The following is an 11,752-nucleotide window of genomic DNA, read 5'->3' as shown; positions in this document are numbered from 1 at the left end:
AGGATATTTTAAAGAAAAAGAGCTATTGGATTCATAAAGTAATCATGTATAAAAATGATGCATGCAAAATAAAGTGGTTGATAAACTGATGAAGAAAAACTGTATATTTTGATACCCTCAGAAAATTATTAATGGGAACTGCAAGCCACTTCCTTCCAAATGGATTTCTGATTTGTAGGACTCGGGAAAAATATTTTAACTGAGCTGTTGAGTCCTCATATCAGAAGCTGAATACCTAGATTAATTCATCACATCACATTTCTATTCCAAATTAGCTGGAGATTCTGCCAGTTTCTTGGTGAGTCTAGAGGGACTTCTAAAGAAGTCAACAGCATTGATAAATGTAGAATTGAAGCTGAAGACAACTCATGGAAATTGTTGATATGTGTCACTTCTAACATACACAATAACATTGTTTATGTCCTTAGATTTCCTTTGACAAACAAAAAGTTTAAGATTTCACTAATTTGAATACCCAACAACCTTCTTGTTTTAGGATATTGTTTGGTAAGTTTGTACATATACTACATCCATATATTTTCATTGTGAAGAGTTTCTAAGAAGAAAACTATAACCAAGGAGAATTGGATCAAAATTCAAACTACACATTACAGCTGGCCCTTTTGATCCTAAATCTCTAAACAAATAGAAAATTATCTTTTGTTTAACAAATCTATAACCTCTTAAAATTAGAAGAATAACTATGAGTACTCTTTCAAAGATATTGTGCCATGACATCTGATTGAAGAAGAAACCACAGCACAAAATATTTTCAGGAAAACTACTGAGAAAAAGAAGGTGCCCCTCTGGATGCAAGCCAAGCAAGGAAGTGTTAGATGCTGTGAGCATGAAGAGCCTGGGGTGGACCTGCCTCCACTTCTGACTTCTCCTGCTTAAACCAAGGCAGGAATTGGTCAGAGACAGGATAGTGCCCTGTGAACTTCAAGAGGAATGGAGGAAAATGTATTTTTTGCTATTTGTTGCCCATTCTTTTTCTATATATTTTAGAATCAACTCACCATTTAACAATTAAAAAAAGAACTGCTGCAATTTTGGTGGGGCTATATTGAATCAAAAAATAAATTTAGAGTGAAGTGACATGTTTAAAATATGAAGTCTTCTCATTCATTAACAGCATGTGTCTCTACATTCATTTGGGCTCTTTTCATTTTCTTCAACAGTGTTTTGTAGTTTTCACATTGCCCACTGGATTTATTCCTAAGTCCTGTGTATTATTGATAAAACTAAAAATGGTTATTCACATTTTTTTAAATGTTGCTGGTGTATTGAAGTAAAATTGATTTTTGCATAATAATTGTTTTTCAAGTGAATTTGCCAAATCCACTTATTGATTCTAAGAGTTTCTTGCAGATTCATTTGGACATTTGCACAAGAATTAACTTTACCAATTTTTATTCTTTTATTTCTTTTTCTCTTTTTATTCTATTGCCCAATTTGGTACAAAGTTGAAAAGAAGTTGATAATGTTAGGGATTTTTGCTTGTGTGTTTTTGACAAAGATTGGCCTTTACCTTTTCATCTTTTGATACCTTCGTCATGTTTATCTGACTTCCTAACATAAGGTGGAAAGAGTTCCCTCTCTTTCTTCTCTTCAAATATTTTTTATAAAACTGAAATTATTTTGTCCTTAATATTTGGAATATAATTTACATTAGCAAAATATTTTTGATAGAAGAAAAATTACATAATTATTTTATATACCTACATGAAATCATATGGATCCTTTGACATGATATACTTACTATGTTCACATTTACCACACCTATATCAATAATATGAATGGGAAAAGCTAGTTACAGGAATAATACTGTATAATTTATGCAGAGAAAGGATCTGAAAGAATACCATGGTTTTCTCTAGGGAGTAGAGTGAATAGGTTGTGAGAACTTTGAATCATATCAATATACTGTAAACATTATAGTTTTAATAACTTATCAATTGTGATTTAAAATGGCACAAACGTGAACTTTTCCATCTACTCAAGGATGGGAGAAGTGAAAAGAGGAAGAAAGAAATATCCACACAAAATGGCTGAACACTGATCTCTTTTCTTTTTAGCAAGTACATTTATTGGCTTGATATTGTTGTATGCGCTTAGAGACTGTTCCCTGAGCAGACTATGTGGTGTGGTGTTCCAACAGAGAGTTGTCTGCTGTTTTGTGAGCAGAAGTTGTTAATGCCTGCAAATTGATGCTATTCTCCAGTCTCAGGTTATAAAGGGAAAGCAGATGTTCATGTGCAACTAACCCAAACACATTGAGAAAGGCTACAGACATTTTCCCATTTCAATTACCATAATTTAATGTCTAGAATACATGCCCAAAAGCTTTTCATGGCAGTGGATCAGCACATCCCATGCAATGCAAACCAAGTCCCCAAACTCTTCTGTATGCACTGCTCATTTTCAGAGATGAAAGCATTATACTGAATATGAGTTCAAACTGTTCTGAAGTGGTTTTTTTGGTATATTTTCAAATATTACAAGGGTTTGTTACCTAGTAGTTTTCATTATAGATTCCATAGAAGAGTTGTTTACCTTCTTGCACTTTCATATTGTTTTTCTTTTTATTGGTGCGTGATTGCTATGGTTGAACTGAATTTGCTAGGCCATTTCTTGAGATGTGACAATCATATCTTATTCCTTATGATTCTCTTTACAGGAAATTGTCATTAAATAGTTGAAGTACATTCTTTTGAAGCATGTAAAATAATTAACATCTTCTTAAATATGAGCAGCTTAATACAAAAGGCAAAATATTTGATTTTTCAAAAAATAAACCAAATTAAACAAAAAGATCATTTTAATAAAATATAAACATAAATGTAGGTTATATTTTGAACATATAAAATATTAAAACATTAAAATATTTATGATGGATTACTTGCAATAAAGAAACTTTAAAATGAATATAACCTTGTTTTGTTTATAAAAAACACACTGTGCATATGCACATCAAAAGATACTACCAACAAAAAAATTTCTATTAATTTTCATTAAGAAAAATTCTACATATCTAAACAAATATAGAAAATGTGCTTTGAAGTAAAATTTGAAGAAACATGAAACATAGGTGAAACTTTGATGTTGCTTCCTTAATACCTCAAACTGTAAAATTTCTAATTTAAATTTGGAAAATATGCTTTTTTTTAATAATTCTTGTTTATCCAAATAACATATTCATTGCAAAAAAAAAGCAACTAAAAATCTCACTAACATATTAAGGAAGTTATTTGGATTTTGGTATATGTCTTTCACACAGTTTTATTTGTTATCATTGGAAAACCTAATTAAAGAGATGCATTCAGAGGTAAAATAATTAGACATCAAATTTGGAAAGAGAGTCTACTATTTCTGAGCTTGAGTCCTTAAGCCTTCTCCTCAAATCAGCATTACCTGTCTATAATGTGTACTTCCAATGAGGTTTGAGATTCTATGAATAAACAAGCATAAAGTGTTGGTGTGCGTGTGTGTGTGTGTGTGGGTGGGTGTGGGTGGGTGTGTGTGTGAGAGAGAGAGAGAGGAATGAGTATTTCCATAGAGACGACTTTTTCTTGCAAAAATGGTTCATTATATACAGTGTTTACTATTATTATTTCTTCACTGAAAGTGTCTCTTTTAAGTTTTTACACTTTTAAAAGAGGTATATTATTTTTAAATGATTGCATGTTGTTCTACTGTGTGGCTCTAGAATAATTTATTTAATAGGTTCCATATTATTAGATATTTTTGTTATTTGTTTTCTGTGTTTTTTACACTATAAAATTTGATCAGATGAATATTTCCTATGCATATATGTGACTATATTTACTGGATATATTTTTAGAAGGAAAATTTCTTGGTCAAGAATATAAACTTAAAAATGATATATAGTGCTAAATTGTTCTTCATACATTTTAAGCAATATATATCAATATACGACTGTGGTATTTTCCATATTTTTGCTAACAGAGTATATCATTTTAATTGTTAAACAAAGATTTTTAATTACAGTTTTAATCTGTCCTTCTTTTTCCTTCAGAGATTTATCATTATATCATTTTGTTAATGGTCATTTGCCTATTTTTGCACATGTTCATATGTGTTTATGGTGGGAATGAGTAGCCTGTTTATGTTCTCTGCTCATTTTTGTATTTATTAGGTTGTTTGATTTATTTTTTTCTCATGAGCTGTAAGAAATCTTTATGTACTAAGATAATGTGTCCATAGTGAGCCATATTCTTTGCAAATATTTATTCCTAGTTTTATTATTCATTTGTCTGGTAATGTGTCCATGGTGAGCCATATTCTTTGAAAATATTTATTCCTAGTTTTATTATTCATTTGTCTTTGACTTGGTTTATTGAATTGAGCTTAGTTCTCTTTCAAAGGAAGAATTTATTGAGCCAGCTGTTACCAGAAGTTGTCCGTTGAGAGAGTTTTCAGCTGTCGGCCCCTTCATGAATTGCCTCAGCTTCTAGTTACCCACTCTCTGCAAGGAAGGCCCTTCTGGAATAGCCAATATCCAATGACTACTTCAGGTTGGGCTATAAATGGCCAACCTGATGGGCCATTTTAGCAACAGAGATCCTCATAAGGTCAGCTGAGACTGCCATTGGGGTTGCATTGCATTTTAACTATTCCCTTTGCTCTCCTCTGCTTCCTTCCCTTCCCTTCAACAGATGTGGATCTCAAGGACACTCTTCAATAAATATCCTGCACACTAAATTCTGAATCAATGTTTGCTTCCCAAAGACTCAACTTGTGCCTCCCCCAGAACGTTTATATAATTGAACATTTATAAAATCCCTTTGTATTTTGCCTTAATCCTATATATACCTCATCTAGAGGTAAATTCATTACCGGAGGAAATTGGTAATCTGTCTCTCAGCATGTGTGTGTGTAATATATACACATACACTATATACACACTAAATATATACACAATATGCACATTAAATATACACACTATATATGCTATGCACACACTATACATATTACATATACATACTATATATACCCATGCACTATTTGTACGCAACTATATACACACTATATGTATATACACACTACATATAAACACACTCTTTATATATATATACACATTATATCATATATATCATATATACACACTATAGTTATGTATATAGTACATATAGTGTGTGTGTATATGTGATGAACACAAGTTTTTTTTCAACTTTCTACAATCAGAAATTTTTTTTCTTGCATATGTGTATGAGTTTGTCTGTAGCATAGATAACTAAGAGTGGAAATGGTGGTTCATAGGAGGTGGGGGTCTTCAACATTACTAGAGAATTCCAAAGTTCTCAAAATGGGGATTACATACAGGTTCAAATTTTAAAACATGTCCAAATAGTTTCTTGCCTATCTATGAGCTTTGTAGTTGGATGGAAAAATTATCTTTCATTACATTAGATGCCAATTGCGCCGGAGATAGAAAATGGCTTCGTCACATGAGCTCTATTAATGGCATTACCCTCCTTCTAGTCCCTGAGGTAGGACATCTGTAAGCCACCTTTGGAAGGCTTTTATTATTTCATAATCGATCTTCTAATATTCACACTTATTATTGAACATTCTTTTCTCTACTTACTTCTGTTATTGTTAATTTTATGTGTCTTCTTGATTAGATTAAAGGATACTGAGATAGCTGGTAAAACATTATTTTTGGTGTGTGTGTAAAGGTGTTTCTGGAGGAGACTAACATTTGAATTACTAGATTGAGTAAAGAAAATCCACCTTCACCGATGTAGTTCCTTACTCAGTTCTTTACTGCCTAAATAGGACAAAAAGGTGGAGGAAGGATACGTTTCCTGTCTCTCCTTAAGCTGAAACATGCATCTTCTCCTGCCCTTGGACATTTGAACATCAGAGATCTTGGTTCCCAGGCTCCAGGATTTTTGCTAGCTTCCCACTACCCCCACCCTCCACCCCTGGCTTCCCTGGTTCTCCAGTTTGCAGATGGCATATTGTTGGACTTCTTGGCCTCCAAAATCATGCAAACCAATTCCCATAATAAATCTCTTGCTCTCAGTGCCTATATACATGTCCTATATAGGTTCTGTTTCTCTGGAAAAAACTAATACAACCTCATGGCCCTCATATAATAAGTTCGAGGTTCTGGCCTCAAACTTATTACATGAGGGCCATGAGTTTGTATTTCTTACAAACATCATCAACTTTTGTATTAACAAAAGTCTTCAGGCTATTTTGACTTTCTTAGGGCCTTGAAATTCAAGGCGTTTTTACACTTGCTGTATTCAATTAGAACAAGAAAGCAAACAAACATTTTCAAAGTATGCTCTTTCCAAGTTTTATTTGAGAGAACATGATAAAACTGCATCTTCTCCCAGTTTCTCAGGCAATAAGCTTTACCTGGACATCATACTTTATCATTTTAGTGAGCATCCTTATCTGGGAGTCAAATGTGTTTGAGAAAAAGTACTTAGTGTCTCTGCAGACTCTTTACCACACCATTCTTGCTTTCTCTGCCACAAACAGCTCTTACTGAACTAAATCTCCTCTAACATAGCAGTTCTTCCTCCCATTGCAATTAATAACCATGAAAAATCTAGTATCTCTGCCTCATGGCCATTCCAACTGAAATAACTTTAGATTGCTCCTTAATGCAGGTTCACATCCTTCCTACAAGCAGGCACATATATTTCTGCACAACTGGATGTCACTGTGACTGGGATAAAAGCAGGCAGAAGAATGTGAAGAGATCAGACTAGCTTAACTTCCCAGCCTACATCTTTCTCCCGTGCTGGATGCTTCCTGCCCTCGAACATGGACTCCAAGCTCTTTAGTTTTGGGACTCGGACTGGCTTCCTTGCTACTCAGCTTGCAGACATCCTGTTGTGGAACCTTGTGATTGTGTGAGTTAATACTCCTTAATAGCCAGGCGCGGTGGCTCACGCTTGTAATCCCAGCACTTTGGGAGGCCGAGGCGGGCGGATCACGAGGTCAGGAGATCGAGACCACGGTGAAACCCCGTCTCTACTAAAAATACAAAAAATTAGCCGGGCGTGGTGGCGGGCGGCTGTAGTCCCAGCTGCTCAGAGAGGCTGAGGCAGGAGAATGGCGTGAACCCGGGAGGCGGAGCTTGCAGTGAGCCGAGATTGCGCCACTGCACTCCAGCCTGGGCGACAGAGCGAGACTCCGTCTCAAAAAAAAAAAAAAAAAAAAAAAAAAAAAAAAAAAAAAAATACTCCTTAATAATCTCCCCTTTATATATATATATCTACTAGCCTATTAGTTATGTCCTTCTAGAGAGCCCTAATACAGTTGGCACGAGGGCCTGCAGTATAAATTCATAGATTAGGCCCATTATTCATTTTTTGTCCCATATTGCAGTGCCCTGATCAAGTACCCTATTAAGTGTCATAAAAGCAATATCCCTCTCTACCCAAAGATATGACAGAAGATAAAGCATCTTAGGCAAGCATAGTGGTGGTGAAATAGCTATAAATGAGTTTTTTTGCATATACTTTGTAGCTATATTGGTTACAACAAAGTTCTTAGACATTCTCATAACTCTACTTTTTTTTTTTTTTTTTTTTTTTTTTGAGACGGAGTCTCCCTCTGTCACCCAGGCTGGAGTGCAGTGGCGCGATCTCGGCTCACTGCAAGCTCCAATTCCCGGGTTCACGCCATTCTCCTGCCTCAGCCTCTCCGAGTAGCTGGGACTACAGGCACCCGCCACCACGCCTGGCTAATTTTTTTTTGTATTTTTAGTAGAGACGGGGTTTCACCGTGGTCTCGATCTCCTGACCTCGTGATCCACCCGCCTCGGCCTCCCAAAGTGCTGGGATTACAAGCGTGAGCCACCGCGCCCGGCCATAACTCTACTATTTAACATAAGCCCCAGAGATTCCTCATGATGTTTCCTACTCCTTGTGAAGGACAGAAGAATCATTTTCTAACAAATAAACCTATAAAAATAAGATAATGACCTAAACCAAAGAAATATACATACATTCTTGGGTGTATAAGTATACATATGAGTGCACACACATACACCTATACATATACACACACATATGTATATATATGTAATATATTATATATATTACATATATACAAATATATATCCATATATATTTACATATATAGATTCAGGGAATATATATGCGTACTGAAATCAGGGGAAATCAATGAAGTATATTTTTTGGATATGGTACCAATACATACAGATAATAAAACAGTCAGTCCCAAACAAACTGATAGATAGGCTAAATGCCGAAAGTGTTTTCTCCTTCACTAAGAAAGGTATACTATTTAAGAATTGCTAAATGTGTTCCCTTCATAAATTAGACTGCTTATAGGAGACGTTCTACTTTCTGTGTTGTACTACTCAGAATAGTATTTAGCAATAAATTACTCTCTGGTAGAAATCTCCTGTAGGCTTTACTTGTCTGAACTTTTAATTAAATTGCTAAAAGCAAACAATAACCCCCACCATATCATATGAGACTATTCATTCCCCAAGACAATGAATCTAGCTTCTGTTTTTAACTGAAATAACCTCTCAACAAATATGTTTCTGACCCCTTTTTTCTCATAAAAATAATAATAATAAAGAGAACACTTCCAGAAAAAAAAAACTCTGCTGTAAAAGTAAGGATATAAAAGAATATTTTCTTTAGAAATATTATAAACTGAAGTTTTCTGTCACCTAAAACCTGGTTTCTAGTTTCAAGTTTTATATCACCACATAACTTGAAGTTTCACATTATTTGTGCTTTCCATTTTAATAATAAGGAAAATTTAATAATTCAAAGAAAGGTCACTGAAAAAGTGATTTAGAATTGAGATCTCAATGCCCAGGCAAAGCACAATTCACTGGGTTAAGCTGTCCTTTGAAAAATGTGACTGAAAATATCATACAGAATACCAAACATCATCAAAGTATCAGATCTTCTTTAAGTTGACAAATGATATTCTTTTAGGATGGAAATTACTTTTCGTCTTCTGACATATCAACCCTTTACTCCATCTTCTCTCAAATATTCATGTTAGGTTTGTCCTCCACTAACGAGAAGGTAAAAATTCTTGTAGTTGAATATCAGGCTTGAGAAACAAGTGTAGGTGGATTTACTAACAGCAATGTGGCACACTAAAGGGAGACTACCTTTCTACCTTTTACCCAGGTTAGTACCAAAGGTGGTGTTGGCAAAAGTTACACAGCTCTCCTATTTAAGTTGTTTTTCATTGATAAAATTATGGAGAACTGTCAGAACAAACAAATTAAAGCATAATTAACTTTAAATAAATTAAATCCACAGGTTGGAATAGTTAAATTGTGTGTAGTAACTCTTTTATTCAATACTGCCTACACTAGGTCTACACCAGGCATTGGCTTCAGTACTATTCAAGAATACCATCTCTAATAAACACAAAAACCCAAGTAAATAACAAAATAATAAATTTGAGGCAAAAACATATAACAAATGCAGGCATTTTAATTATATAGTTACTATTTAAGATAAATTGTCATTATTAAGTAACTAACAACATGATATTCTTTAAAATACAACATATTAACTAGGAATCTGAGAAAACCTAAATAGGACTACAAGATTTTAATTTACTTTTCTCAATAGATCAAGTAGACCCAAATTTACCAAGTTCCTAAATAACACACATATCTCCTGTGAACCTTGAAAGAGCTGATCCTTCCAGATGGATCTTGAGTGGCTAAATGGGCCTATATTCAAAATGGGACTGAGTGGCCATTTGCTGACTAGACATCACCCATGTACTCTGCGTTCCTGGTAAAAAACCATGCTTAAGTAGCATAGGAACGTTCATAGCTGTCTGCTCTTGTTTACATAGTCTAGATCAAAGGCTGCTGGAAAGTCTCATTTCACCACCTGGACCTAACCAATAGACTGCAACCTGTGATCAATCTTAATGTCAGTGCACCTTTATTTTGTACTGAAGGCTGCATCTCTGTTTTGCAAACTGCTCACTGGAATCGTCTTTTTCTTTAAAAAAAATCTTTTCGGTGGATTTATTAACACTATAAGCAGAAATACCTGTGTATGTGTGTACATATATGTAGATGTATACACAAATACATATATACACATATATTTATGTTTTACTCTGAAAAATTTAATCACTCACTGGTTTATTTTTTTAAATTTATGCCTTTATTCTATTAATGTTTTGAGGAATCTACTATGTGCAAGTGATTCTAGGCTCTAAAAATGAAGTCTTGAAGAGGATAGATGAGTTACTGCTCTTATGAAGCTTGAATTCGGCCGGTTAAAAAGATAACTTGTATAAAAGTTAACAAGTATGATTATGACAGCATGCTATTGTAAAAATAAAGAGGCAATGTGGCATAACTGTGGAACCACATGTCAATTAAGAAACTATGACCTATTCAAAAAATGGTGCTGAGAAAATTCAACAACAATTTAAACAAAAGTTTAACATCTGCCTCACATTATGCACAAATTCTGTGTGAAGTGCTAAATTAGAAAATTAGAAAAAATAGAAAATCTTTAGAAGAAATATAAAAAAAGTTATTTTGGCTTCTAGCTAGAGGGGTAAAAGGAACAAAATTATTTATGTACATATTTCCCTCGTAATATAAACTTACAATTTCTAAAGGAAAACAATACCATAGAAGTTTTTTGTTATATATTAAAGAGATAAATTTTAGTGCCAAGTATTTGTAAAGAGCTAGACTGAATCAGTTAAAATAGAATGTTAGGAAACAGGCAAAAGTTATGATGAGGGAAATAAATATAAATTGCTGAAAAATATTTGAAATTATGTTCAAATCCAAATCAGTTATTTCATAATAAATATCACACACAAACTTGAAGAAAATTCTTGAGAAGATACGAGATGAAGGGATGTTTACAAGGTTTTATGACAGCTTTGAATGATCAGTTTTGGAGCAGCAAAGAATAATGAATTTTCAGAGTATTTATATTATGAAGATCTTTTTTAAACTCACCTTGAATATATCACTAAAAAAAATTATCCATGAATTTCTTTCATTCTCTTGCCAATACACTTGAAAGTGTTCAATCTTAGAAAATAGGACCATGAAACAGCCTCTGGACTATGAAACAGTGAGAATATATACTTAGAAGTAGATTCTCTAGGAACATTGGTTTCTCTTGTGGAAGAGCAGGGTGACCTGGTTCCTAAGCATGCAATAGAAGAAAGGTAATAACTCAAAAGAAAATTAAGATCTTTAAAAAATATGCTGTAGATGGCAAGTGCCAAAAGTAGTCAAGGTTTATGGTGCCTTTCCTTTCTTCCTACACTTATAGCTTCCAAAATGCTCCATTTACAATACTAAAGCTCTTTCTCAACCCTAAGAACACTTTGCCCTTTTCAAAGTGAGACAAGCCGAAGTCTTATTGTTGCTATAAACAAACTCTATGTTAAAAGCTGCTCATTTCTCTTTTGCTTTTGACTCAATTCATTTATTGTTTTTCTTCTGTGAATTAAGTGGTAAATACTTTCTGTTATTCTGCAGAATAATTGGTTAATACCTGAATCCACCAAACATATCTTATATGCCATAGTGTAAGAAAAGAAAATCAGAAATAAAATTAAAATATATATAAATGTAAGCAAAAGAACAAGAAAGGAAATAGAGGTCCTCTGTAGTCCTAAATTTGTCACATGTTAATATATTATAGCTTTTTTTTAATCATTTTCTTTCTTCATTATCTATTGCATTATAGTTTTGCCCTTGGCCAAA

This window comes from Nomascus leucogenys, chromosome 18, assembly GCF_006542625.1.
Source record: "Nomascus leucogenys isolate Asia chromosome 18, Asia_NLE_v1, whole genome shotgun sequence".
Taxonomy (NCBI): Eukaryota; Metazoa; Chordata; class Mammalia; order Primates; family Hylobatidae; genus Nomascus; species Nomascus leucogenys.
This window is presented reverse-complemented; position numbering follows the sequence as displayed.